Here is a 27685-nt window from a genome sequence, read left to right as displayed (position 1 = left end):
TTGTGGTTTTATTTATTTACTAATGATACTTCCTTCAGTTCTTCCCTCTTCATCTTTTTGGTTCACTATCCAAGAGTTGTCCTTTTGTGAACACAGAATCATAATTTATTTTTTCTGTTTTTCCTCCCATTTACATTTTCCTTCCTATCTGATTGTAGGGTAAGTAAATCTGTTTTCACTAACCATTTTCTAATCAAATAATTATAGACTTTTACAGTCAATTTTCTCTGTTCCTTTCAAGCTTGTTCTTTGATACCAACTTCTTCCTCTTACCTTTGTGCCCTGAATTCTAAATTGCATCCATTTTTAAGCTTGCTTCTTTTCCTGACAATTTTGTATGCTGTTTCCTTCAGTCTAATACTAATCCTAATTTCCTGCTGATGTCAAGTTTGAGCCCTTTTTCTTAATTTATCTTTGAGCCAGACAATGAGTATCCTCTAAATATTATCCCTTACCTACCCATCTGTGCGAACCAATCGACTGCAATTTTTTGTGGACATTTTCAACCTGCTTCAAAGGACGTACCCCAAGAAGAGCAGGGTGACCTGCCTCAATGACTAGCCCTTGCATCTACTGTGATGAAGTGCTTTGAGAGGTTGGTGATGGAATAAATCAACTCTTATCTCTGGAAGGACCTTGACCTACCTCAATTTGCCAATCACCACAATGAGCCAAAGGTAAATGCCAACTTGCTGGCCCTCCATTCTGTGATGGATCACCTGGAGTGTGAGAACATCTATGTCTCCACCCCCCTTCCCTCTTCATTCACCTAGCCATCCCTCCTCCCCTTGCTTGCTGCTGTGCTCTCCCTCCCTTTTCTACCTTTGCTACCATTCTCATCCGCACTTGCCTCCCCCATACCTTTTTGGACGCCTGGCGATATTTTTTCTTGATGAAGGGCTCAAGCTTTTATCTTTGCTATATAATGGACACTGTTTGATCTGCTGAGTTTCTCCAGCATTGTGTTTTTAAGTCAGGTTGTTTGTTCATTGATTATAGTGCAGCCTTCTACATACAAGAAAGCATATATGATCAAAGTAAAGGATCTGGGACTCTGCCCATCCCTTTGCATCTGGATCCTTGACTTCCTCATTGACAGACCCTAATCAGTGCAGATCAACAACATCATCTTCTCCTCGCTGACCATCAATGCAGGCACCCAAGGCTCCATGTTTAACCTTCTACTCTATTTCCTGTACACTCATGACTTCATCACCAAGCTCGGCTCTACTCAATCTGTTAATTTGATGACCATACCATGTTGTTGGCAAAATTACTGGAAATGATGAGTCAGATAACATGATGGAGATCAAAAATCTGGTTGAGTTCAAAGTTCAGATTTATTATCAGAGTACATGTATGACATCACGAACAACCCTGCGATTTTTTTACCTGCAGGCCAGGCATTATTTCTAGTTATAAGTAGAGCAGAAAAATGTTCTCAAGAAACAATGTACAAAGCAAGAGTCCCTGATTGAATTTGTTGTTGAGGAGTCTGATGGTGGAGGGTTAGCAGCTGCTCCCGAACCTGGTGATGTGAGTCTTGTGGCACCTACACCTCTTTCCTGATGGGAGCAGCAAGAACGAGCATGTGCTGGGTGATGTGGATCCTTCATAATCACTTGATGGTGGGGGGGAGGGGATTGGTTTGCCTGTGATACCCTGGGCTGTGTCTGCTACCTTTTTCAGGGCTTTCTGCTCAGAGGTATTGGTGCCCCTGTACCAGGCCATGATGCAGCCAGTCAGCACACTGCACTACACTAGGAGTTTACCAAGGTTTTAATTCCAAACCTCCGCAAACACCTGAGGAAGTAGAGGTGCTGATATGCTTTCTTCATGATGTCTTAATGTGTGTTTGGTCCAGGAAAGGTGACTCCCAGGAATTTAAGTTTGCTCACCCTCTCTACCTCTGATCCCCCAATGATCTCTGGATTAGCTACCTCTGGTTTTCCTTTCTGAAGTGAACAATCAGCTCCTTGGTTTTGGTGACATTGAGTTGTTAGTATATCATTCAGCCAAGTTTTCAGCCTCCCTCCTGTATGGTGACTTATCGCCCCTTTTGATACAACCCACTACCATGGTATCACCAACAAATTTGTAGATGGTGTTGTATTTGTACTAAGCCACACAGTCTTAGATGTAAAGAGAGTAGAGCAGGTGGGCTAAGTACACAGCCCTGTGGTACTCCAGTACTGATGGAGATTGTGGAGGAGATGTTCTTACCCATCTGCACTGATTAGGGTCTGGAGGAGATGAAATCCATAATCCAATTACACAATGGGGTATTGAGGCTTAGGTCTTGGAAATTGTTGGTCAGTTATGAGGGGATGATGGTGTTGAATACCAAACTGTAGTCGATAAAGAGCATCCTGATGTATCTGTCTTTGCTCTCCAGGTTTCCAGGGTTTTGTGTAGAGCTAGTGAGATGGCATCTGCTGTAGACCATTTGCTGTGGTAGGCAAATTGGAATGGACAGGAGCTGATATGCTTCAACAACAGCCTTGTGGATGTGAGTGCTACTGGTCAGTAGTCAATTAGGGAGGTTGCCACACTCTTCTTGAACAATGCTACAATTGAGGCCTGTTTGAAACAGGTGGGTACCGCCCCCCCCCCCGGTCGGAGTGAAGTTATCTGTAAATACTTTGGCAGGTTAGACAGTACAGGTTTTCAGTACACAGTTGCAGATCAGATGCTTTCCTTGCATTCACTCTCCTGAAGCAGCCACATGTCATCCTTGGATACTGACATGAGAGTCATCAGGCCATATGGGGGTGTGCAGTGGTTCTTCCTTGTTCTGGTGGCAAAATTGGGTGTTGGTAGGCATCAAATTCATCTGGGAGTGAAGTTGTGCGGTCTCCTACTGCTCCAGATTTGGTTTTGTAGCAAGTTATGTCATGAGTGTTGCCAGAAAAAAATGTTCTTGCTCTTAATAGTGCAACATTCAATACTACGATTCCCTCCAAACTGATCGCCAAACTTCGCCAGCTTGGTATCAGCTCATCCCTCAGCAATTAAACCTTGGACTTTCTGACTAACAGACCCCAATCTTTTAAGTTAGACAACTTCTCCTCCTCCATTCTCTCTTGAGCAGCAATATGCCTCAGGGCTATGTGCTGAGCCCTCTTCTGTACTCCCTTTTCACTTATGACTGCGTTCCTGTTCATGGTTCTAACTCCATAATCAAGTTCACAGATGACACCATGATCAGAGGGGATGATGAGGCAGCCAATAGGGTCAAGATCCAGCATCTGACAACGTGGTATGCTGACAATAACCTGGCCCTAACATCAAGAAGACCAAGGAGATTGATGTGGATTTCAGGCGTACATTCATTCCCCTATCTACATCAACGGAGTTATGGTGGAACGTATCAAGTTTCAAATTCCTTTGTGTCCATATTTCCAATGATATCACTTGATCCCTGAACTCCATCCTGATGAAAAAGGCAGCACGTTGCCTTTATTTCCTATGGAGCATCAAGAAAGCTCACCTCTGACCTAAGATACGGTTGGATTTTTACCGCTGTACCATTGAGAGCATACTCACCTACAGCATCTTAGTGTGGTATGGCAACTGTCCCGTACTGGACCGTAAAACATTCCAGTGGGTGGTGAAAACTGCCCAGTGGATTTTTGGCAACCAATTGCCCTCCATTGAGAACATCTATCAGAAATGCTGCCTGGGCAGGGTGAAAAGCATTAGCAAGGATGCATGTCACCCTAACTATGGACATTTTGCTCTCCTTCCATCCGGTAGGTGCTACTGCAGTCTCTGCTTCTGAACCAGCAGGCTCAGGAAAAGCTTCTTTCCTGAGGCTGTGACCCTGCTGAACCTTACATCACAGTGCTGAGCAGTACTGCACCCATATTGTGCTGTCAGAACTTTTATACTTGTTTGTTTGCTGGAGCACTTGCTCTTATTCACAGTTACTTGTAAATAGCGCTATTCTTTGTACTTCTGGTTAGATGCTAATTGCATTTACTAACCTAAAGATTAATAATAACTCAAGTCTGTTACTTTTACCATTGGTAGAAGCCTGAAGTCCAGCACCTCTAGGTTCAAGAATAGTTTCTGTTCAACAGCTATCAGGCCCCTTGGACCTCCTTGTTACATTAATAATGGACTGCTCTAACACCACAAAAGGACTGCCTTTACTATTGTAATGCCACTGTTTCCTGCACTATTGTAACTGAATATTAATTACCTTTTTATTTGTTGTCTCTCTTTAATTTTAATGTATGTTATTGTAGTCTTTGTATATGACCTGTGTGGCTGCAGCATTGAGAATTTCTCTACCTATGTCTATTGTACAATGTATATGACAATAAACTCAGTTCATAATCAGTCCATTTAGTAAAGTTCTACCTTCTATTGTAGCCAATTCATGCCTTGTACCTTAGTTGCTTCCTTTAATCAGATTCTGCATTCTACTTTGCGCTCCATCTTAATGAAGAATTTAATCACGATGACCGTTCCCTAAAGGGCCAAACACAACAATGCCATTAATTACTCCTTTATAACTGCACAATATTCTGTCTCGTGTAGCTCCAGTTGGTTCTTCAACATATTCTAAAAATGCCTTCATATACATATTACAGAAATTCCTCCTACAATTTTATTGCTGATTTAATTTGACCAATCTAAGAGATTTAGAATTACAGTTGTATCTTTTTATTGTTTGTTTTTCTAATTTCCTGTCAAATTCTGTCCCCCATATTATTACTGTTTGTCAGCCTGAAGACCAAGGGGCACAGTTAGGGTTGCTGTTAGCACAATGTTGTTACAATGGGTTAAAATCCAGCACCATATGAAAGGAGTTTGTTTGTTTCCTCCTGGTGCTCCAGTTTCCTCGCACCTTTCATAAATGTGTTGAGATTGTAGGTTAACTAATGTATTTAGGGGCACAGGCTTATGGGCCAAAAGGGGTGTTTCTGTGTTTTGTCTTAAAAAAGATTAAGATGGCCTCCATCAGTCTTTTTTGGCCATGGGTATTTTATACTCTGCATATAGAGATTCAATGAATCCAGGCCAACGTTCGTCCTTGGTTTCCACGCACCACCTCGTCTTTTTCTATGGCCTTGATATTGAATATCCTGGATATTCAAAAAACGCAAATGCTGGAGGATCTAGAGGAGGTAAAGACACTGTATATTATTGACATTTCGGGAAGAAGCAAAGAACCGGAAGGTGTCAGAATAAAGACAAAGCTGGCTGGGGGAGGAGTCCAGGCCAATCACAGCATCTGCAGACTTTCATGTTTCACACCATGGATATTCTGTTCCCATTGTTGGTCACCCTGCAGTCATTGCTCTGTGAAGCTGCATTAGTGTGCCTCTTTATCATTTACTTTGCTACGAATACAATATATAAGTGCACAATGGTTTTTTTTACTTTCAAACAAGTTAGTCTTCTATACCATAGTTCATTTTGTGGCTCTCTTTTGTTTTCACTGCCTTTTGATTTACTTTTTTTAAGTAGGAATCACAGGTCAGGCTATCAGAAAGGCAATTAAATCCCTCTCCGACTCACCTGAAATGAGCAGTCAGTGGCTCTAGCTGAAAAGGAAGGATATTAGGGTTCCAAATGGAGAACTGGATATGGGACACACTCCCAGGTCTGATCAGCCTGTGGTGGGCCTGCCTTGGCAGAGGGTGTCTTGTATTTAAAAGGTCGAAACACTCAATGATGCCAGGGAATACAACTGAAGATATGTCTGATACCAGAAAATATTCCCTCGATTAACTGGCAATTAACTGGATCACCTGCCAGTGTGAATGCTCCCAACCCAGTATTGGTGGGGGGGGGGGGGTCCAAATCAACCCAGGACTGACACGCCTAGGGAGGTAGTATCAGAGCCGAGATAGTTTTGACCCAGCTTCTGTGTGAACGGACGACCCAGTATGCCCTATCCCATCAGTGACCTGCTGCTGATGTTCTTGCATGCATGGAAGGTTCTTAAAGAGACAGGGAATGGAAATAGCAAAAAGGTGAAATCACAGCAGAGAACACTGTTAACTACCATATGGAAAGAGTGCAGAATGAGAACAACAAGAACATGTCAGATTGACTACAAACAGTCCACATGCTGTTCATCAAGTTGAACATTTGTGGTATTGGAGTAAAAAATATCCTCAATGACTTCCAACAGTTTTGATGATTGGGTGGCAAGATACCATTTTTACACACGTTTTATTGCTGGTGTGATTTTCCCATGTTTGTCTTTATATTGTATGCATGTTTCATTGTCAGTGCCACTTTCCCATACTCGTACGTGTTTTACTCCCGCTACTACTTTCCCACGCTTGCTATAAATTTTGTGTGTGTGGGTGTTATCCACGTTACCATTTTCCATGCCTGTCTTTTGTAAAAAAAATAATTTGCTACAAAACTGTGTTCAGAGTCCTTGCTTTTGAGATCCATTGAATCTGTTTTCTCACTCATAACACCCACACCCCTCCCCTCGTAACACCCCCCCCCCCACAAAAAACCCCGCATCTGGAGAATGAGGGGCTGGAGTGAGGTGTGGGTAATTTCATTGTAGAACAAAGCATTCACTGCCTGGAAGTATGTAATACGTAACTCAGGATGTCAACGCTGGAGGTTGGGCTTCCCTTAGATTGGTGATACAGGTACACAATCCTTTATCCGGACATCTAAAATTCGGAAAGCTCCAAAATCCGGCAAGTGGGGAGAAAGATGGCAGCGTGAATCGGGTGGGCGAGAGACCAGCAGCACGAGTCGGGCAGGCGAGGGTGGGGGGGGGGGGGGGAGAGACGGCAGTGCAACTGGAAGGGGGTGGAGGTTGATATGGCAGTACAATTTGGGTGGGCTTAAATCTGGCTTTCCGAAATCTGAAAAAATCCTAAACTCGGAACACACTGTCCCTCAAGGGTTCCGTCCGGATAAAGGATTGTGTACCTGTACCAGGTTGGTAATGTGAAAAGGCACACACAGAACCAGGTTTTCTTGGTGCAGAGTGAACAGCTCTTACCAGTATTTCAAAACTGGCCGTTTGCCTGTCAATTTAGTGGGTTGCCAATGTGAAAAGGTCTCCGTCCCAGCCCAAACGATCACTCCTAGTGCATCTCCCAGCCACTGGCAAAACTATTTCTCTCTACATTTACAGACAATGTTTATTACTTACCTATAGAGATTTGTTTCATATTTTGAAGTTCATTTTTCAAATGTTTCAAATATTTTAAACAATTGAGTTGGTTTTGCAGATTAAAATTTAATTTCTTTTGCAAATATGAAAGTTGAGTTCTAAATTTGTGAATTGACTGTTAGCTTTCAACACCATCATCCCCTCGGTTCTACTGTAGTCAACAAACTCAAAAACCTGGGCCTCTGCACCCCACTTGACAAATGTATCCTTAGCTTCCTCATCAGAATTCTTAGTCAGTATGAATTGGAAACAATGGCTCCACCTCACTGACAGTCAATTCAAGCGCATCTCAAAGATATGTGCTTAGCCCACTACTCTATTTGCTATACATCCATGAGTGTGTGGCTTGGCACAATTCAAATGCCATCTACAAATTTGCTGATGACATCAGAGTTATCTGCAGAATCACAGATGGCAATGAGGAAGCGTACAGGAGTGAGATAGATCAGCTGGTTAAGTGGTTTAAAAAACAACAACCTTGCACTTAACATTAACAAAACTAAAGAACTGAGTGTGGACTTCAGGAGGGGGAATGCAGGAGAGCAGGAACCAGTCCTCATTGAGGTATAGGCAGTGGAAAAGGTTAAGAACTTAAAATTCCTGGGTGTTGATATATCTGACGATCTGTGGTGGGGCCTCCACATCAGATTCGAGCTTTTGTCTTCTAATTACATTCTCCGCCCCGTGTAACTCATCTTCCTCTACCTTTTTTGCTTGGCATCTGCCAATCCTCTGTCTGTCATATGTTACCTTTACCTGTTATGAGAAAATATACCATTATACAGTGCAAGGCTGTATCTTTAACAAATAGGAAGGCTGTTAGAACCCATGGAACATTACAGCACAGAAACAGGCCCCTTCAGGCCTTCTAGTCTGTGCTGAACCATTTTTCTGTGAAAGGAGACAGGGAAAAGGGAAGAGAGAGTGAGAGAGAAAAAAACTAATGGAAGGAGAGAGGGGGAAAACAATGGGGGGACTGCTTCTAACAGAAACTGGAGAAATCGTTAATGCCATCTAGTTGGAGGGTGCTCAGATGGATGACGTGTTGTTTCTCCAGTTTGTGGGTGGTCTCAGTCTGACAGTGCGCAAGACCGTGGACAGACATGTCATCGAGGGAATGTGACAGAGAATTGAAATGGGTGGGCACTGGAAGATCCCCAGTCTTGCTGCAGACAGAGTTGAAGTGCTCAACAAAGTGATCTCCCAGTCTGTGCCCAATCTCTCCGACGTCGAGGAGTCCAAAACGGGAGCATTGGATGCAGTGGATGACCCTGCAGATTCACAAGTGGAGTGTTGCTTCACTTGGAAGAACTATTTGGAGCCACGAATGGTGGTGAGGGAGGAGGTGTGGGCCAGGTTCAATGTGGAGATGGATCAATAATTTAAATAGTCCCAAGATAGAAGAGGACTTTTGCCCTTGTACCTTGGGATCTTTGTGTTCCTCGGCAGGGAAAGTCGAGCATTGCAATACAACATTGTAACTCCAGCATTGCAACACTGTTGGTGTGGGATTGGAAGTGTAGATAATGTGATAAAGTTGCTGTAGTGCAACGTGAATAGAATTTGTACTCTGTTATTGAACAGCTTGGTGGTTTGTCCAGGGGTTGTGTGCAAAAGCTATCATTTAATTTGCTAGTACTGCAAACTCACAATGAATCACTTCCAGGTGATTCATTTGATCGTGAATCCTGTTTGCAGCGTCTGAAAGGCGAGGCATCAAATGAATGCTTATCTGAATGTTGCCAGGTATTTTACTTTTAATTCATGGGATATGGGTGTTACTGAGGAATTCTGTAAAAGAACAAGAGGAATTGGGTCATGCCTATTTTGATGAAGGGCTCAAACCCAAAACATTAGTGATAGATCTTTATCTTTGCTAAATAAACTACCTGTACACTGTTTGACCTGCTGAGTTTAAACACCAAAATGCTGGAGGAACTCAGCTGGTCTATTCAGCATTTATAGGAGACAAAGATATATTTTTGACATTTCAGGTTTGAGCCCTTCTACAAGGTGTCTGTCAAGAGTTTGTCTCCTGAGATGGAGTCAGAGAGATCGAGAAAAGGGAGAGTGTTGCTTTAGATGGACCAAGTGAAGTTGGCAGCAAAGTGCATGAAGTCAACGAGCTCATCATGGGTACCTGAGGCAGCACCAAAGTAGTCATCGATGCAGCAGGAGAAGACTTGAGAGGCCTTGCCTGTGTAGGCTTGTAGCATGGATTGCCCACAAAAAGGCAGGCATAGCTGAGGCCCATGTGGGTACCCATGGCTATCCCTTTAACCTGGAGAAAGTGTGATGAGTCAAAGGAGAAATTATTGAGGGTACAGACTTGTTCTGCCAGCCAGAGGAGGGTGGTGAGTTTCAATGCTGGAATTTATATTTTAACAAACCCTTAAAAGACCTGTTAACAGCTTAACAAATACTGTTGAAAATTAAGTGGACTATGATTGCAGAGGAATTGTTATGTTGATTAGTATCCACTGCATTGATCAATGCTAAGGTGCTGAAGACTGATATAGGAACTGCCTGCAGCATGAGATAACTGACAGAGATATGAATCTGTGCATAATAAATGTATAAGCAGCTGCCTTGGACCTTGTTTGGGGCTCACTTGGGTTATGGGTGGATATCTAAGCTTCATGAGTGAGACTCTGTATAATAACTGAGCAATGCAAGCTTGTGAATAAAGGGTGTATGATTTGAAGTACATTGGGTCTGAAGTTATTTCCTTGGTCTGAACTGAGAAAAGAACAGAGCTCCACTTTACAGCCAAGGCGAACTTGCCCTTGTAGATGTGAGTATTTATTCTGTTAAGCAAGGATGGTGTGAGATACAAAATTCCAGGAAGAATAGTAATTTATGTATTTTTTAATTTCTGGCCAATGTGTGGGTTGGGGGGAGAACCTGTAAGTCTTATCCTATCCTTGCCCCTCATAGAAGAAATTGCAAGAGATTTAGTTCGAGTAGCCAGGAGTAACAAGATTTACTTTTGTGGATGGTCTGCATTCTTGGCAGTGGAGGAATGCTGTGTGACAAAAGGTGGGATATTATTGGTAGGTTCCTTTGCTCTGGATGGTGTCAAGCTGCTCAAGTGTTGTTGGAGCTGCAGTTATTCAGGCAAGTGAATCCTCCTATATTCATTCACACCCCACCTGTAAGGGGGAATTTTCAAGGGCTAATTAACTTGTGAACCTGGATTTTATTTTGAATGTGGGAAGAAACCAGTGCACCTGTAGGAAACTCAACATGACCACAAGGAGAAAACATGCTCCTAACTGTTTGGCTTGTGGGAAGGTAGCTAGACTTGGGTTGCTGCTGAGGGAACTATCGCCATGGGACTGGGATAATTGATTGATATACAATAACAACAATCATCTTCCTTTTGTGTGAGGAATGATTCAAACCTCTACATTTTTTACTTTCTACTGACTTCCATTTCGGGACATTGATGTTGAAGCCAATCACACTTGTTACCTCTGAACTTGGATTTTTTGGGCATGTCTGAAGTTGTACTGAGATATGGAGCTATGGTCCTTGTAAAACTTGAATATCAGTGAGAAAGTAAGTGCCATTCCCTAGCACTCTGACAGTTCGTTACCTCATTGTTAATTGAGGGTATATTTGACAGTGGATTGATTTTTAAAAATTTAGATATTTTTAAAAATATCTGTATGACTGTCTGTAGCTCAATTATACCCAATTGACCTACACCCCCCCCCCCGTACATCTTTGAATGGTGAGAAGAAACCAGAGCCCCCAGAGAAAACCCACACAAACATGGGGAGAACGTACAAACTCCTTACAGACAGGATGGGATTCGAACCTGGGCCCAGTCCCCATCGCTGGCGCTGTGGCAGCGTTGTGCTAACTGCTATGCCAACTGTGCTGGCCTTTTGTTTTCCTATTTTTTGTGACTGGGGCATACTTGGTCTGATGGATGCCAGTTTTGAATAACTTACCTCGAGTTGCTTCCTAGTTGTGAAGTGCGTGTCTTCTTTCAACAACTGGGGCACCATTTTTGTTGATGTCAAAAGGAATAAATCAACTTGGTGAAAAACTGATTAATGTGACGGAGACCTGTTGGCACTTGCATGTTTTGCCCTGTCATTGTTGAGGGTGAGTTTCTTAGCTGTCTTCACAATTTACAACAGGTTGTTGGAGACTTTCTCTCTCATTATATTGATTCTGGGATTGCCTCATTTTGTCTCTGGTATTGTCTTTGTGATATTTAAATAATATAGACCTATATTGCAGCTTTACCAAGTTAGCACATTATTTTCAGTTAAGTCTGGTATTGCTTCTGGTATTTCTTGCTCATCCTTTAAACTGGATTTCATTCTCTGGCCTTGTAGTTATGGCTGAGTGAAGAAAGTATCCAATCAGGAGGTTACTGGTTTGTAACGCAATTTAATTTTGCTGAAGATGGTTCACAGCACTTTTTCTCAATGCCAGTTTTGATTGGCTAGTTCTGGTCAATGTAACCTCATGGTTGTGCCACATAGCATAATGGAAAGGATCCTTCATATAAAGATGGAACTTTACCTTCACATGGATTGATCACTCCGACTATTCGTGTTATGGACAGGTGTATTTGAAACCTATAAATTGGTGAAGACAAGATCAAGTTGGTCTATCCTGTATTGGCCATTCACCAGTGGTTGCCCTCGACAATCACAATCGTACAGCCATCAAATTCTCCAATGTTGATTTCTTTTAAATATTTGCCCAATGTGGTGAAATACTGATTCATTAGCTGAAGCAGGATGGTAGGTGGTTATCACAAGGATTTGATGCCATGAGACTTGGGACTGGAATAAATGTTGACCACCCTCTCTCAGCCATATACCATTGTGCTATCCCCTCTATTGTTTTGTCCTATTAGTAAGAAAATAAATTGTGATAGAGAAGTCTGCCATCTGAGTGGAAAGGTAAGAGTCTGTAAGTGCTGGGTGATCCCTCTGGTTTCATACCTGCTATGTTTCAGTGTTTCAGGTTTGACGGAACTGATTTTTGAGGCGGTTCACATTGTAGCAGAGTTCACAGGCAATGACATGAGAATGGAGAGATTTTGCTAAATGAGTTAGCAGGAGACCAATCAGTTCATAAGAAGCCATTAGATGCTGATGAGCAACTTTTGTAGAATTGAAAGGACTTTGACCGTGCTTTTAATAAATTGATTTGAGTATTAAATTTTCCTTCCATGGGCCCAAATCGAAATGGTGATCTCAACCATAGAATCTCATGCGATGCTACCACGTATTGTGAAATGATGGTAGCTGTCATGTAAGGTTTTGCAGCATCTGGTACATGTAGAACTGCATGCAATTCAGTGGAATTATAGTTAATATTGTTCAAATGTTGCCAGGTAGAAACACTGTTGCCATGGTAATATGCAGAAATCATATCCTGGGAAACAGCTGAAGCATTTGTAATAAAACAATTCAAGATGGCTTGTGGCAAAGTAACAAAATGCCGAGGAAGAATATTATTTTTGTTGTACTTCAAAGAATTAGTTGCATAATAACATAAATGGCAAGTCACCTAATTGTCATTGAGGGTGGGGAGCCCAGTCAGGGCAACAGTCATGCCAATAAAGTATTTTAAGGGTCTACATATTTTTGCATGAATTTACAAAATACACATACAAGGTGCTCCCCTATCTACGGTGGTCTGACTTACGATTTTCAGTACTTTCAAGTTTGAATTCCGATCTGTTCCCGCACTTGCGATAAGCGGTACATGAAATCTCTCGCATCCCTACCATCCATCAATTAATTTTAGCTCAATGCTTCAAACATTCTTCATGCCCAGAATTCTTTTACAACATGATTTTTTTCAACTGGTAAGTTGAGGAGCAGCTGTATTGAAATATCCCCCCCCCCCCCCGCCCACCCATAATCACTACTTGGAAACAGTGAAAATAGAATGGGACTGACAGTCTGGCAGTGATTTAAGAACAATATATTGAGATAGCAACGCTGCTCCCAGCAACAAGCATTTTTCAGTGTCTAATTTGGGTGATCTGGCTCACCGACAAGGTGAGAAAAAGCCTGATGGTCATACTCACAGATGTGTAGCCAAGATTTATCCATCCGATCCTGCCCCACCAGAGGTGGGAGTCAATGGGTCTTGGTGTCCACAGTATTTACTTCAAACTTAGTGAGTCTTGTGGCATCAGGTCAAATGTACACGGAACCTCTGGGTTACCCCCTGCTCTTCTTCCTCAGCTCATGGGTCAGGGCACCTCAGTTTTGATCAATAGTTCAAAAATGTACATTATAGCAAAGGCAAGTTACTATTCAATGTCTTTCACCAAGAGTGGTGAAGTAATACCACCAATGACCAAGCTATTTAAATTCTGAATGTCATATCTGGCTAAATGGGTCTATAGCAGGTAATGAGTGAATCCACGTTGACTTGTTTATCTCTCAATTAATGCATTTTTAGCAATGACTACTTGTCCTTGAGGAGATGAGACCATCTTCACACAGCAAAGATCTCTTGTTATGGAAGCGAACATCTCTAGAATGGAAGTGAAATTTCATCAAATGTGATGGATTGAGTCCGATCTGGCTGCTCAGAACTGGGCATTATTGAGGCATATGGTGCATCAGCACAGCATTCTGTCATCAGACACTTTTGTTCTGTCATGACTGCCACACCAGGAAATCACCCTTAGTTCCGGAGTATAGAACCAATTGCATTTGCTGAGCTAATCTGCAACAGAGGGAAGTTCTACAGTCTTAATATATTTAGCAGAGATTGGTGATGGAAATTTAGCAGCCAACAGAATGAGGAAGAAACCCATCTTTAAGGGTGGTAGGGCCAGCATGCAGAAGTTAAAATGGCTAAAGCCTGTGCAACATTGCTCAGGTAAAAATGGATGATTGATATTTGCTTCTTCCTGAGATTCTCACCATCACAGGGACGACGTGAAGTCAAGAAATGACCAGAGCATGAATACTGCAAAAGTAATGAGACCAGCTAATGTGCCTACATACTGGCATCTCCTGGGTAACATGAAAGTGGCCTATTTCGTCCCTGTTTGCAAAAAGCAGTACAAATGCAATCTGGCTAATCTAGTTGTGAGCAAAGTAATCAAAGATATAATCAACAGTACTATAAACACTACAGCACAGTACAGGCCCTTCAGCCCACGATGTTGTATCAATCTACTCAACAATCTAAACCTTCCCTATCTCATACCAATAACCCTCTTTTTCTTGCATCATGTGCCTGTCCAACAGTCTTTTAAATGTCCCTCCACCACCACCCCTGACAATGCATTCCAGGCATCCACTCTCTCTGTAAATAAAAAACTTACCCCTAACGTCTCTCTGAAATTTTCCTCTCCTCACCTTTAGTATTTGTTATTGTCAACCTAGGGAAAAAAGACGCTAGCTGTCCATTTTGTCCATGCCTCTCAATATTATAGACCTCTTTTTAATCAACTCATCCTTCTTCGCTCCAAAGAGAAAATCCCTAGCTCTAGAGCTGTTAACCATGCCTTATAAGACGTTCTCTAATCCAGGCAACATCATGGTAAATGTCCTCTGCATCCTCTCTAAAGCCTCCACTTACTTCCAGAAATGAGGCGACATGACTGAACAATATTCCAGGTGTGGTCTAACCAGATTTTTATAGAGCTGCAACATTGCATCTTGACTCTGGAACTCAATCCTTCTACTAATGAAGGCCAGCATACCATAAGCCTTCTTAATTACCTAATCATCCTGTGTGACAACCTTTTATTTTGAAATTTTTATTTAATTTCACATATGCACTAAAATATATACATAAATTTCTTGTTCAAAAACATTAAAAATTAATACATAGTGATTTTTAAACAAATTTCCACCATCCTTCCCTCCTCACCCAAACAGTTTGTTAGAAAAGAAAGAAATAAAGGAAGAAAGAGAGAACACCTGGATATTATTTAAGTTAAAAACTTACTAAAACTGTCAAATAAAGTGTAAAGTATATTAATTTTAGGAGTCGGAAGATTCTGGTTGGGCGATTACAGCCTAATTCCTACAATTTGAAAACATGGTTTCCAAATCTTTTTGAATTATTTCAAATTTATTACTTAAATTATATGTGATCTTTTCAAGTGGTATACAACTACCTATTTCATTATATCATCTACTCATTCCCAAAGACACACCTGACTTCCAAGTTACTACCACATATTTCTAGCTACTGCTAAGGCTATTTTAATAAATTCTTTTTGATATTTATTTAATTTCAATTTCAATTCTGGGTCAAAAATATTTCCAATTTAAAAAAAAATTGGGTCTTGAGGAAATGTAACATTTGTTACTCTTTCAAAAAATAAACCTAATTCTATCTAAAAGAGTCTTACTTTTGAACATTCCTTTATTATATCTAAACATTTATCTGAAAAATTAGTATTTAATCCAGTTAATTTTTGTGAAGTAAGATATAGTTGATGTAAAAAATTATATTGTACCATTCTGTACCGGACATTAATCATACTATCCTGACAAGGTTCTAACCAAGTTTCCTCTTGAATATCTGTTTTAAAAATTTCTCCCATTTTTGTCTGAACTTCTGGTTGAAACATTACTTTTTGTAAAATTTTAATTGAAATAAACTTTTTAATATTTATATCTGTGATTAATTTTTTGAAATAACTTTATTCAGATATCAATTCTGAACCCAAATTATCTCTTAAATATGCTTTAACTGATAATAAGAAAATATTGTATTGTATTGTTTTGTATTCCATACTTACTTTCAATTGTTCAAATGTCATTAAAGTTGTACCTTGAAAACAATCTTTTATTGTCTTAATTTCTTTGTTAACCCAGTATTTAAAATGTATTATTTATTGTAAAAGGAATAAATTGATTCTGATTCAATATCTTTCTTGGTGTCTGAAAACTTGTTATTCCCATTACTCCATATTTTAAAAAGATGATTTTACAAAAGAATAAACAACTTATCATTCCATTTATATATAAAATTCTCTGATTTATCTTCTCCTATTTTATTCATTTCTATATGAATCCATGCTGGCTTCTCTCCCTCTTGAAAAAAAGTAGAGAGAAATCTCAATTGTTCTGCTCAAATAATTTTAAAAATTTGGTAATTGTAGTCTTCCTAATTAAATTTCCATGTTAATTTTTCTAATGTAATTCCTGATATTTTTCCTTTCAAAATAAATTTCCTTACATACTTATATTTAGTTCTTGAAAAAATGTTGATGGTTAAAATAGAGGTAACATTTGCTATAAATATTGTACTCGAGGAAATATATTCATTTTTATACAATTAATACTTCCTTCCATTGGTAGTTCCTTCCATTTCCATAAATCTTCTTCTATTTTCTTAAGCAGAGGTGTATAATTCAATTTAAATAAGTTATGTAAATTATTGTCGATTTTAATACCTAGATATTTAATTACATCTCTCTGCCATTTAAACTGACTTTCCCTTTTACATTGCTCATAATCTGCCATTACTATAGGCATTATTTCACTTTCATTGCAATATTCTTAAATACAATTTACTTAATGACCTCTCTGGTTCAGTCAAATACATTATAACATCATCTGCAAATATACTAATCTTATGTTCTTTCTTGATTATTTTAAAACATTTAATATCATTGTCAAATCTAATCTAAAATAAATAATGAAGGTCTACTTGTCTACTTGATCTAGTCAATAAAAAAGATTCTGATATTTGTCCATTTGTTACCACTTTCGCTTTAGCTTTATTATGTGGATCTCTGATCCAATCTATAAGTGTGGGTGTTATTTCAAATTTTCCTCAGACTTTAAATAAAAAAAATCTATAAAATTTCAAGTCTATCAAATGCTTTTTCAGCGTCTAAAGTAACCACTACACTGGTGTTACATTATCCGCTAATTTTCTTTTTTTTAACAAATCCAGTTTGATCCATATTTATTAATTTAGATAAATATTTAGTTACTCTATTTTCTAACATTTTAGATATTATTTTATAATCCACATTTATCAATGAAGTAGGTCCATATCATGATGGTTTCAAAGGATCCTTCCCTTTTTTCGGAATCACTGACATTATTGCTGTCTTAAATGATTCTGGTAAATTATTCATCTCTCCCACCTGTTCTAATACTTCCATAAATGGAGGAATTAATAAATCTTTAAATGCTTTAAAAATTCAGGAGGAAAGCCATCTTTTGCCAGAGACTTAGTTTTTGTAATGAGCCCAATGCTTGTTTAACCTCCTTTTGAGTAAATGGAGTGGCTAATACCCTTTGATCTGTATTTAATTTTCATAAATTTGAGACAAAAATTCTTCTATTTTATTTTCATCTTTCAACGATTCTGACTGATAAAAATTTTTATAAAACTTTAAAATTTTCATTTAATTCTTGTGATTTATAAGTAATCTGATTTGATCCTTTCTCAGTTGCTATAATTGTTCTAGATATTTGTTGTTTTTAATTGCCATGCAAGAATCTTCTGCTTCCTCTCTCCTAATTCATAATATCTTTGTTTAGTTCTTATATCTCTTTCTATTTTATGTTTGCAAAGTATTATATTTTAATTTCTTATTTATCAACATTCTTTTTTTTCCTTCATTTGATTGTATATGTAAATTTTTTTCTATTATTTATTTTTCAAGTTGTTCTGAATCTTGCATATAATTTTTAAAAATCTTACATGTATTACTTATTATTTGACCTCTTAAATATGCTTACATTACATTTCATAAAACATTTGTTCATTACTGAATTAGAATTAATTTCAAAAATTATCCATATTTTCTTTTCCATAAATTCACAAAATTCTTTTATTTTTAACGACATAGATTTATATCTCCATTATTACGAGCCCAGAGGACCCCAAAACTCAGCAGCAATAGCTGTTCACCAAGACAAATGGTTACCTAAGCCACTTTCAGGTAGCCAGAATACCCCAAAGTAAAGCCACCTAAAATACCTGAATGCGGCTGTTGGGAGGCCACCTTAAAGTGGAGCTCCCTGACCCGAGGAGTACTTACCCAACCTTCCTTGGGTAGGTGTATTCTCCACTTCCGAGTGCTCCCCCTAGGTACCTGAAAGCAGGCGGGACTATGGCCACAGTCGACAGGAGCCGGCGTGCTCCGCAGCGCCTCTCCCCGCCTTCAGCGCTGCCACCTAAATGTCGCTTTGCACACACCCGCAGCCATCTCCGGATCCGCATCCTCCCAGCAATACCACCTGAAAACGGCTTTAAACAAAAGTTGCTTTTAATTATCTTTAAACATGAAAACAAGATCAAACTTTATATTATCACTATTAACTAACCTAAATTAACCCGCTTCTAATTCTAAGTGCACGCATATGTAATGTTTGTGTAAGTTTGATTCACAGTCCAATCTCACTTCTCATTCCTCCAAGTTTACTGGTGGCAGACAATTCTTATACTGTGCACAGAATTTAACATTTATGAAGTTCACCAGGCTTTGGTGCTTGAAAGGTAAATGGTTACCACTCAGGAAGGTTCTTGTCGGTTACATAGAAACATAGAAGATAGGAGCAGGAGTAGGTCATTCGACCCTTCAAGCCTGCTCCGCCATTCAACGAGATCATGGCTGATCTTAAAGTTCAGTACCCCGTCCCCGCCTTCTCTCCGTAACCTTTAATACCCTTATACTGAAGAAATATATCTAATTCCCTCTTAAATATATTTAATGAACCTGCCTCTACTGCCCTCTGTGGCAATGAATTCCACAGATTCACCACCCTCTGGGTCAAGAAATTCCTCCTCATCTTGGTCCTAAATGGTTTGCCTATTATCCTCAAACCATGGCCCCGGGTTCTGGATTTTCCCATCCTTGGAAACATTCCATCTGCATCCATTCTGTCCAGTCCTGCCAGAATTTTATATGTCTCTATGGGATCCCCTCTCAATCTTCTGAACTCCAGGGAGTACAATCCCAATTTGCGCAATCTTTCCTCATAAGTCATTCCTGCCATTCCAGGTATCAGCCTGGTGAATCTCCTCTGCACTCCCTCCATTGCAAGAACATCCTTCCTTAGATAAGGTGACCAAAACTGCACACAATACTCCAGGTGGGGTCTCACCAAGGCCCTGTACAGCTGCAGTAATGTATCCTTGTTCCTATACTCAAACCCTCTTCTTATGAAGGCCAACATACCATTTGCCTTTTTAACTGCCTGCTGTACCTGCATGCTCGCCTTCAGAGACTGGTGTACAAGTACCCCTAGGTCTCTCTGCACTTCCCCATCTCTTAACCTATTGTCATTCAAATAGTAATCTGCCCTCCGGTTTGTATTACCAAAGTGGATAACCTCACATTTATCCACATTGTAGTGCATTTGCCATGTATCTGCCCAGTCCCTCAATTTATTGTTTGCTGGACACCCACAACTGATTCCTTGTAACCAGCCACTTCAATGTCTTGCCGAAGGAGCTTGCCCCATCAGGGTTCTCCGGATGGTAACCTCTTTCTTTCAAGTCACCACAGAGTTCTTTTTTGTTTCCCTTATTTCAAGTGAAACATTAGGCAGCCTGTCCTTTCCAGTCCATGAACCACAAAGGCTTTGACCTGGCTGAACTAAGCAGTCACAACCCATCTTCCAAATACAGTTTTTCCACAAGCTTTCCAGCTTGTCCTGTTCCAGTCCCAGCTGCTACTGAACTGTAAAACTCCAGAACTGAATTTCTTCTTTCTTTCTCTCTCCCTCTTTCTCTCTCTCTCTCTTGTTTTACTCTCTCTGCTTGCAAAATCACATGACCCTCTTAGAACAGCACTTTCCACTCCAGACAGCCTGTAGCTCCCACAAGTTCTTTTATCTGTTGCCTTTTTGTAAACAACAATCCGTTAGTGTTCTCTTGAGCACTCTCCAAAGCTTTTGCAAAAGCTCTTGATGCCAGCTTGCCTAGCATGAGCAGAGCTCCAGTATTTTAAATAAGATCTATTTTATGGTGTTTGTATGTGACCTACACTAAAAAAAACCTGCCCCAATTTAACTCCTAAAAACATATCTATATACAATACACACACAACTTAATCTGAGACACAGCATCTTTCCATTATTGCAATACCTAGATCTGACTCCCATCTCTCTCTCTCGATCTCTGTAAACTTGGTTTCGCATTTTCATTCTGGAAAACATAGTACATCTTAGGTATAAATTTAGGTGTGTTTCCAAGCCAACTCATTCATTCTATTTTGCTAATTTCAAGTCTTCTTTGGCTTGGCTTCGCGGACGAAGATTTATGGAGAGGGTAAAAAGTCCACGTCAGCTGCAGGCTCGTTTGTGGCTGACAAGTCCGATGCGGGACAGGCAGACACGATTGCAGCGGTTGCAGGGGAAAATTGGTTGGTTGGGGTTGGGTGTTGGGTTTTTCCTCCTTTGCCTTTTGTCAGTGAGGTGGGCTCTGCGGTCTTTTTCAAAGGAGGTTGCTGCCCGCCAAACTGTGAGGCGCCAAGATGCACGGTTTGAGGCGTTATCAGCCCACTGGCGGTGGTCAATGTGGCAGGCACCAAGAGATTTCTTTAGGCAGTCCTTGTACCTTTTCTTTGGTGCACCTCTGTCACGGTGGCCAGTGGAGAGCTCGCCATATAACACGATCTTGGGAAGGCGATGGTCCTCCATTCTGGAGACGTGACCCATCCAGCGCAGCTGGATCTTCAGCAGCGTGGACTCGATGCTGTCGACCTCTGCCATCTCGAGTACTTCGACGTTAGGGATGTAAGCGCTCCAATGGATGTTGAGGATGGAGCGGAGACAACGCTGGTGGAAGCGTTCTAGGAGCCGTAGGTGGTGCCGGTAGAGGACCCATGATTCGGAGCCGAACAGGAGTGTGGGTATGACAACGGCTCTGTATACGCTTATCTTTGTGAGGTTTTTCAGTTGGTTGTTTTTCCAGACTCTTTTGTGTAGTCTTCCAAAGGCGCTATTTGCCTTGGCGAGTCTGTTGTCTATCTCATTGTCGATCCTTGCATCTGATGAAATGGTGCAGCCGAGATAGGTAAACTGGTTGACCGTTTTGTGTGCCCGATGGAGATGTGGGGGGGCTGGTAGTCATGGTGGGGAGCTGGCTGATGGAGGACCTCAGTTTTCTTCAGGCTGACTTCCAGGCCAAACATTTTGGCAGTTTCCGCAAAGCAGGACGTCAAGCGCTGAAGAGCTGGCTCTGAATGGGCAACTAAAGCGGCATCGTCTGCAAAGAGTAGTTCATGGACAAGTTTCTCTTGTGTCTTGGTGTGAGCTTGCAGGCGCCTCAGATTGAAGAGACTGCCATCCGTGCGGTACCGGATGTAAAAAGGGTAAACGGCGGCGGCCCCGATACGGGCAGGAGCAAGGGGGAGACGGTGGCCCCAGCCTCGGTCGAGTGAGGCAGGCGGAGGCCCCGATACGGGCAGAGAGTTGGAGGCGGCGGCCCCAGTCCGGGCACAGGGAGAGCAGCAGCGGCCCCGGCCCCGGTCCGGGCGAAGGGTAGACGGCGGCGACCCCGATACGGGCAGGAGCAAGGGGGAGACGGCGGCCCCAGCCTCGGTCGAGTGAGGCAGGCGGAGGCCCCGATACGGGCAGAGAGTGGGAGGCGGCGGCCCCAGTCCAGGCACAGGGAGAGCAGCAGCGGCCCCGGCCCCGGTCCGGGCGAAGGGTAGACGGCGGCGGCCCCGATAAGGGCAGGAGCAAGGGGGAGACGGCGGCCCCAGCCTCGGTCGAGAGAGGCAGGCGGAGGCCCCGATACGGGCAGAGAGTGGAAGGCGGCGGCCCCAGTCCGGGCACAGGGAGAGCAGCAGCGGCCCCGGCCCCGGTCCGGGCGAAGGGTAGACGGCGGCGGCCCCGATAAGGGCAGGAGCAAGGGGGAGACGGCGGCCCCAGCCTCGGTCGAGAGAGGCAGGCGGAGGCCCCGATACGGGCAGAGAGTTGGAGGCGGCGGCCCCAGTCCGGGCACAGGGAGAGCAGCAGCGGCCCCGGACCCGGTCCGGGCGAAGGGTAGACGGCGGCGGCCCCGATACGGGCAGGAGCAAGGGGGAGACGGCGGCCCCGGCCTCGGTCGAGTGAGGCAGGCGGAGGCCCCGGTCCGGACAGGGAGTGGGAGGCAGCGGCCCCAGTCCGGGCACAGGGAGAGCAGCAGCGGCCCCGGCCCCGGTCCGGGCGAAGGGTAGACGGCGGCGGCCTCGATCCGGGCAGGAGCAAGGGGGAGGCGGCGGCCCCGGCCTCGGTCGAGTGAGGCAGGCGGAGGCCCCGGTCCGGACAGGGAGTGGGAGGCGGCGGCCCCAGTCCGGGCACAGGGAGAGCAGCAGCGGCCCCGGCCCCGGTCCGGGCGAAGGGTAGACGGCGGCGGCCTCGATCCGGGCAGGAGCAAGGGGGAGACGGCGGACCCAGCCTCGGTCGAGTGAGGCAGGCGGAGGCCCCGATCCGGGCAGAGAGTGGGAGGCGGCGGCCCCAGTCCAGGCACAGGGTGAACTGCGGCGGCCTCGGCCCCGGTCCGGGCAGTATGGACCGACCTAGGAGGGGAGGCAGGCCCCTCCAGCCCGGGTAAGAAACCTGCATAGGATAAGGCCACTCCGCTAATTTCAAGTAGGGCCAAACTTTCCCCCATTTTTCTCTTAGGAACGATCGTAACTGGGGAAACAAAAGAAAGTCCTGCTAGGTACTCCGTATTTATTTCTTAATTGTTCAAAGGACATAAGAGATCGCTCCGCATAACAATCAACAATATATCTTATTCCTTTGTCATACCATGAATTCAATATTTTGTTATGCAGATTCATAGACAGCAGTGTTGCTCTTAATGATATACTGTTCTTGCTTTTTTTCAAATACACTCATTAATTTCTTGCCATATTCAAGTCATATATATTAATATAGGGTTATCCATCTTTTTTGTTATTAACAACATTCCATTTATAAATAAAGTCCTTCGCTGCTGCTTCTTCTATTGAATTCAATCCCATTTGAATCCAAGAAGGGGCTCTGTCTTCTTCAAAAAAGGATGATAAATAATATTTCTTAAAGTGCGGAAGTCCAAGTCCTCCCAACCTCCCAACATGTTAGCTTTTCCAATGAAATTCTTGGCACTTTATAGGAATTGCCTTATAATTTAAATTTTTTTAGCTAGTACAATAGGCAATGATTGAAAAATAAACTTTAATCTTGGCATCATCTTCATTTTAATACAATTTACTCTTCCCACTAGAATAATTGGCAGGTCTTTCCATTTCTGTTAATCATTCTTGATTTTTTCTAAAAGAGGAGTGTAATTAAATTTAATATAAATTCTGTAAGTTGTTAACTCGTTATTCATAAATATTTGTTCCCATATATCTTGCATTTAAATCTGCTACCTTTTTGATATCTTTCATAATCAAAAATTTCAAATCTCACTCTTGTCCATATTTTTTTCATAACCTGATATTCTTCCATATTTTTCTAATGTTGGTAATTTAATGTCCAGATCTCTCCTTATAATCTCTGCCGGTGGTTCAATAGCTGGGATAAAAAGTGCCAGAGACAAAGGACACCCCTGTTTACTTGACCTCCTCAAGTGAAAAAACTGCTGATATCTGATTGTTGGTTATGATTTTGGCTTGTGGTTTATGTTAAAGAGTTCTAATCCAGTTCATAAATTTTCTGCCAAAGCCAAATTTTTCCAATGTTTTAAATTAGAAAGACTATTCTAATCAATCAAATGCATTTTCTGCATCTAAAGAGATGATTATACTTGGATTCAACTTTGATTTTGCCATATGCATTATGTTAAATAGTCTACTTAGACTAGTTGTAGAATGTCCTCCTTTGACAAATCTCACCTGATCTGTATGTATTAATTTTGGTAGATATTGTCCCATTGTATTAGCTAATGCCTTTGCAATTATTTTATAATCTGCATTTATGAATGTTATGGGTCTATATCAGATTAGTAAGGGGTTGCTTAAGGTGATATGTGAGTGGGAAGGAAAGGTTGAGAATCACTGCTCTAGACACATTAATTACTGAAATATTGTGCTTAAGAAAAATTGTTATTGGTTTCAAACTTTTTCTTTCCACCCACATACCACCTTAAACAATCCCTTACTAATCACAGAGCACTTTTGGCATAGGGATTACTTAAAGTGGTATATGAGTGGAAAGAAAAAGGTTGAGAATCACTGGTTTATATGATGATGTTTTTAATGGGTCTTTTAGTCGCACTAGGCATGCAGAGCACAAGAACCATGCAGAATCGAACTGAGTTGAACCAGCTGACTTTAATAGAACTCTCATGCTCAAATCCCTTGGAACCTGATGACGCTTATGACTCCTGGGACCTTTATGACGTCAGCGGCCTGCCCTACACCCAGAGTTCTTACAATCACATCTACCGCAGACTTGCCCGCAACTCCATGAGTCAGTTTGCCTGTTTCATGGGCGAGATGCCACGTAACACCCCCCCCCCCACCCCGAAACTGGTGTTAGGAGGTGTGGAGTCCACGGCCAACACTTCATTAGTTTGTTTGGGTGACCGACCTCGTTGACATGGGGTGGCAGTCACAAGGTGTTCCAGGTCAAGCTACACCGGCTTGAGGGAGTCAGTGGTGGTTCTGTTCTGATGCATCACTTTGTATGGCCCCTTGTTCGGCTGCTGGAGTCCAGTGCATGCCCCTGCGGACGAACTCATAGTCACAATTCAGAAGGTCCTTTGGGACAAAGGAAAGTGTTAAGCCATGGCTCAAGGTTGGAACAGGAGCTAGTGTTCCTACCTTCTCTTGGAGTCTTGTGAGCACTGGTGTGGTGTCTCCTCTGTGCCACGGGCCGCTGGCACAAACTCACCTGGAACTGTCAGTGGGGCGCCGCATACCAACTCTGCTGAAGACTTGGCTAAGTCTTCCTTGGGAGCCGTGCAGATGCCAAGAAGCACCCATGATAGCTCGTCCATCTAATCCGGGCATTGGCAGTGTGCCTTCAGGGGTGACCAGGTGTTGGTGGAAATGCTCTACCAGGCCGTTGGACTGTGGATAGTAGGCTGTGGTGTGGTACAGCTGGTCACAAGTAGCTGTGCCAGCACCGACCATAGGCTGGACATGAACTGCGACCCCCCCACCCCTGTATGAGGTCATGTTGGCAGGCAGCTTGCAATAAGGACTCTGGTGCAGGACTCCATGTATGTGTCAGCGAGTGGTACAGCTTCTGGCCACCTGGTGATCCTGTCGACCATGGGGAACAGGTATCTTGCTCCCCCGGGTGACCGGCAGTGGACCGATGATATCCATGTGGACGTGCTCAAGCCTCCTTTGCGTCAGCTGGAAGGGTTGAAGGGGGGGCCTTCATGTGCCTTTGGATCTTGGAGGTCTGGCAGTGTATGCATGTCCTGGCCCAGCGCCCGACTTGCTTGCGTAGTTCATGCCAAGCAAATCTATCTGCCACCAGTTGGATAGTTGCCTGAATGGACGGGTGGGCCAAACTATGTAGTGCCTCGAAACACGACGCCTTCAAGTTGCTGGAATGATGGGCAAGGGTTGGTCAATGGACACATCACAAAGAAGCCTGCTGCCTATTGGGCCGATGGGGATGTCCTCAAGGTGCAGGCTTGAGACTATGGTGCCTTAGGCTGGCATTTCTTTTTGCAGCTGCTGTGTCCTGACAAGCATCGCGTAGTCCAACCCTGGGGACAGGGAATAGAATGAGTGGATAGGGGTGCAAGAGAGAGTGTCAGCCATGACGTTGTTTTTCCTGGAGATGTGTTTGACGGTGGTGGTATATTCCTAGATGTATGGCATATGGCTTTGCTGCCAAGCTGATCATGGATCCGACACTTTGGCAAATGCGAAGGTGAGGGGTTTATGGTCCATGAAGACCATGAACTCCCACCCCTCCAAGAAATACCAAAAGTGCCATATGGCGAGGTAGAGAGCTGACAGCTCCCTGTCGAAGGCTCTGTATTTCAACTCTGGGGGGTGGTTACAGGTGCTGGCTGAAGAATCTTTGTGGGATTGATGCCCAGGCCATATTCATTCAGGCAGCGGCAGAGTTGGCGCAGGTGCATCAAATGCTCTTGGTGCAAGTGGCTGGCAATCAGGATACCATCTAAGTATATGAAGATAAGATCCAAGCCGCGCCCCACTGAGCTCATAAGCAGCTAGAACATATGTGCTGCATTCTTGAGACCCAAAGGCATCCACAGGAACTTGAATAGACCGAGCGGCATGATGAGGGCCGTCTTGGACAGGAATCTGGTGATACCCATGTACCTGGTCGACCTTGGAGAAGATGCGTGCCCCATGCAAATTGGCTGCAAAGCCATGAATGTGGGGTACTGGATAGTAGTTGGCCATGGTGGCATTGTTGAGCCTTCTGTAGTCGCCGCATGGCCTCCATCCTCCAACTGACTTGGGCACCATGTGCAGTGGAGAGGCCCACGGGTTGTCTGAGCACCAGACAATCCCCATCTCCATTTTCCTGAACTCCTCCTTGGTGAGGTGAAGTTTGTCAGGCGGGGTGCCCTGGTGAGTAGTGATGGTCGGTGTTGTGTCTCAAGGGGGTGGGGGGGCAGGATGCCAACCTCTGCCCTTGTGTGTATGAGGAACTTTCGCCTGGAGTGTCAGTCTCATAGGTAAAGGAGGCTATCACGGTGGCCAGCCACGATAGCCATTAGTGACAGCTGGTGCCGGCATTTCCCAGAAAAGAGCAGGGTGAATGGCAATGGTGGGCTCCTGAACCCCACTTTTGGTCGAAAAACACCAATGGTCCAAACTGGGGTCATTCCCTGCTGCAGGTGTCACTGGTTTCATTCGTGTTGTGGGGAAGGTCAGGGCCTTGGGGCGTGATGTAGCAACTTGGTAGATGGGGGCCCCACCACACTGCGTCGTGTGCCACAGGATATCTGCACGGGCTGCTACTTTGCGTGGGTCACTGAAATCGTCATTAATGATGAGGAGATGAATATCTTTTGGCATCTGCTCGAGAAAGGCTTGTTTGAACAGTAAACATGACTCATGGCCATCTGCTAGTGCCAGCATCTCATTCATTAAAGCCAATGGCACGTGATCGCCTAGGCCGTTCATGTGGAGCAACCACATTGTGCGCTTATGGCGGGAGGGGCCAAAAGTACAGATCAGGGGCACTTTGATTGTTTCATACCTGTCCACAAGTGGCTGGTGAAGGAAGTCAATGATGTGGCCTGCTGTTTCCTGGTTGAGTGAATTGACCACCACATAGTTGTACTTTGTGGCTTCCGAGATTATTTGCCTGACCTGGAATTGGGCTTCAACTTGTTTAACCAGACCTGCGGCCAAGAAGTTCAGAAAGTCAACAGTTTCAGTGAAATTGAATTCTGCGTGTTGGGTCGGTCATCATTGGGTCCAAATGACACTTGGACTGCCGGGGTCACCAATGTAGTCGCACTAGGCTCACAGCGAGCGAAAGACCACGCAGAGTCAAAAGTGAGTTGAACCAACTGACTTTAATAGAACTCTCGCGCACGCTTAAATCTCTTGGAACCCGATGATGCTTGCAACTCCCTTTATGACATCAGACACTAGGCTGTGGTCTTGTCCAGCAC

At 43.1% G+C, this 27685-nt stretch overlaps 1 protein-coding gene and 1 long non-coding RNA gene across 8 annotated transcripts in view; one reads left to right on the top strand and one right to left on the bottom strand.

The window, feature by feature from the left end:
* Positions 1–27685, top strand: part of usp22 (ubiquitin specific peptidase 22) — a 308536-nt gene that overhangs the window by 153181 nt on the left and 127670 nt on the right. The window lies entirely within an intron of this gene.
* LOC138758830 (uncharacterized) lies at positions 1368–27595 on the bottom strand. Its single transcript, XR_011354496.1, has 3 exons — positions 24655–27595; positions 18183–18391; positions 1368–5126 (listed from the first exon to the last, which is right to left on the bottom strand). It is a non-coding gene; the product is annotated as an uncharacterized lncRNA (long non-coding RNA).

Source organism: Narcine bancroftii, chromosome 3 (assembly GCF_036971445.1).
Source record: "Narcine bancroftii isolate sNarBan1 chromosome 3, sNarBan1.hap1, whole genome shotgun sequence".
In the NCBI taxonomy this organism is placed as follows: domain Eukaryota; kingdom Metazoa; phylum Chordata; class Chondrichthyes; order Torpediniformes; family Narcinidae; genus Narcine; species Narcine bancroftii.
The sequence above is the reverse complement of the archived record's forward strand: the minus strand, read 5'-3'. Positions and strand labels throughout refer to the sequence as shown.